The sequence below is a fragment of the Zea mays genome, chromosome 8 (assembly GCF_902167145.1).
Source record: "Zea mays cultivar B73 chromosome 8, Zm-B73-REFERENCE-NAM-5.0, whole genome shotgun sequence".
NCBI lineage: Eukaryota > Viridiplantae > Streptophyta > Magnoliopsida > Poales > Poaceae > Zea > Zea mays.
The window spans coordinates 72,208,886-72,212,108 of NC_050103.1; positions in this window are offsets into that span (position 1 = coordinate 72,208,886).

Here is a 3,223-nt window from a genome sequence, read left to right on the forward strand (position 1 = left end):
GCAATTCAAACCGTCTGGAAACACGTCAGGCGGCTTGCGCCATTCCACGTAACACGACACCCATTAGGACTCCAGTCAACTGCTTGGACGATATGATTACACTCGCGTTCACATCAAGTTACTACTCAGGAGCAGTTCGCTAAACGCTCAGCGCACCAAGCTGTCCCTTGCATACACCCATTGGGGGGACATCCAGGAATTTTCAATAGATTTTCCCAAGCAGTCACATCCAAACAGTATACGCAATGAATACCTCAAGACAGAAGGAAGATATCAACAGAGATCAGAGGAAAGCCAAATATAGCCGATGAGGTACAAGTCTAATCAACAGAAGCATTGAAGCACGAAGTGATATGAAGACTAGCCAAAGGCCATCTACCGAACGTCCAATCGGTCGCAGATCAAATAAATTTCAAGACCTAACAAGATATGGGCAGATCGCGTGCTCGATCTCAAAGGCAAAACTGTACGCTGACCTCTAAAGCATAAAGTTGATGATATAATGTTGATCTCTAAGGCATTCGACAAAAGGAAAGGATGATTTCTGAAAAACAGCATGAGATGAAGACCTTCGAGTGGATTATTTTCAGTAATCCATTCAAAGCTCGGGGGCTACACCCATTGAGTGCACCTTTGGTGCACCCAATGAATCATCAACCCCAGGAGACAGAATGCTGATTTCTAAGGCATAAGATGAAACTAAGACAAGGTTGACTTCTAAAAGCACAAGTGGAATATAAAAATGATTTCTGAGAAGACTTGAAATGAAGACCTTCGAGTGGATTATTTACAAAAATCCACTCAAAGCTCGGGGGCTACACCCAATGAATTTTGAACTCTAAAGAGCAAAATGCTAACCTCCAAAGTATAAACCCGAGACAGAACACCGATTTTTGAGGAATAAAGCGAAGGCCGACGAATAATAGCAGAAGACAATAGAAGATCGTTTTTACCGGGTCACTTAGAGTTCAGAAGCAATGGCTCGACAGACTTATTTTCAAGGCATTTCTTATCAAAATCAAAAACTACAAGCTGGACCTAGAATCTTTGGGCCGTTTATTTCAAAATCAACCCAAAGATTGGGGGCTTGTGGGGGATGGATATTCCCCGGGTCCACCGGAAGGATAAAAGACCTCACAAAAGGCCCGTGGGCCCAATAATTCACAAGGCCATCCCTTCGTGGGCCTAGGGAGGAACATCTAGTGAAGTGGATTGACACAAGACCAGACAGCAATATCATTGCAAACATTTAAATTTTTAGCCTTAGTAATCAATTTATCATTTTCTATCTTAAGGCTAGCAATTGATTCATTCAACTTGTCAATCTTAGCAATCAAATTAGCATTATCATTTTTAAGTTTGACAAGAGAATCATCACAATCATTTGAATTCTCAACCTTAGCAATTAATTTAGCATTCTCATTTCTAAGGTTGGAAATAGTATCATGGCAAGTGCTTAGCTCACTAGTTAATTTTTCACATTTTTCTACTTCCTGAGCATAAGCATTTTTAACCTTAACATGCTTCTTATTTTCTTTAATTAGGAAGTCCTCTTGGCTATCCAAGAGTTCATCCTTCTCATGAATAGCTCCTATTAATTGATTTATTTTTTTCTTTTATTGCATGTTGAGGTTGGCAAAAAGAGCAAGCAATTATCCTCATCATCACTAGAGTTATCCTCATCACTAGATGTTGCATATTTAGTGGAGGCTCTAGATTTTACCTTCTTTTTACCGTCCCTTGCCATGAGGCACTTGTGGCCAACGTTGGGGAAGAGAAGACCCTTGTTGACGGCGATGTTGGCGGCGTCCTCGTCGGAGGAGGAGTCGGTGGAGCTCTTGGAGTCCCACTCCCGACAAACATGGGTATCGCCGCCCTTCTTCTTGTAATACTTCTTCTTCTCCTTCCTTCTCCCCTTTTTGTTGTCGCCCCTGTCATTGTCACTAGAAATAGGACATTTTGCTATAAAGTGACCAGGCTTACCACACTTGTAGCAAACCTTCTTGGAACGGGGCTTGTAATCTCTCCCCTTCCTTTGCTTGAGGATTTGGCGAAAGCTTTTGATGATTAAAGCCATCTCCTCATTGTCAAGCTTGGAGGCGTCGATGGGGAGCCTACTTGATGTAGACTCTTCTTTCTTCTCCTCCGTCGCTTTGAATGCGACGGGTTGCACCTCAGGTGTAGAGGTGGCGCCTCGCTCGATTATTTGTTTGGAGCCTTTGATCATGAGTTCAAAGCTCACAAACTTTCCTATCACTTCCTCGGGAGACATTAGTTTATATCTAGGATCACCATGAATTAATTGAACTTGAGTAGGGTTAAGAAAAACGAGTGATCTAAGAATAACCTTGACCATTTCATGGTCATCCCATTTGGTGCTCCCGAGGTTGCGCACTTGGTTCACCAAGGTCTTGAACCAGTTGTACATGGCTTGTGGCTCTTCTCCTTGGTTGAGCATAAATCGACCGAGCTCCCCCTCGATCGTTTCCCGCTTGGTGATCTTGGTCACCCCGTCTCCTTCGTGCGCGGTCTTGAGCATGTCCCAAATCTCTTTGGCACTTTTCAACCCTTGCACCTTATTATACTCCTCTCGACTTAGAGAGGCGAGGAGTATAGTAGTGGCTTGGGAGTTGAAGTGTCGGATTTGGGATACCTTGTCCGAATCATAGCCTTCATCCCCCACGGATGGTTCCTGCGCTCCAAATTCAACAATCTCCCAAATGCTAGCGTGGAGTGAGGTTAGATGGTGCCTCATTTTATCACTCCACATACAATAATCTTCACCGTTAAAAACCGGTGGTTTTGCCTAGTGGGACGGAAAGTAAAGGAGTGTGTTTGGAAATGCGAGGATAGCGTAAGGGGATCTTACTAAACTTCTTGCGCTCATGGCGCTTAGAAGTGACGGACGGCGTGTCGGAGCCGGAGGTGGAAGGCGACGAAGAGTCGGTCTCGTAGTAGACCACTTTCTTCATTTTCTTCTTCTTGTCGCCACTCCGGTGCGACTTGACGCGGTGAGGTGATTCCTCCCTCTTCTTGTTGCCGGACTCTCCCGATGGAGCTTTCCCGTGGCTTGTGGCGGGCTTCTCGCCGGTCACCATCTCCTTCTTGGCGTGAGCTCCCGATATCACTTTGAGCGGTTAGGCTCTAATGAAGTACCGGGCTTTGATACCAATTGAAAGTCGCCTAGAGGGGGTGAATAGGCAAATCTGAAATTTATAAACTT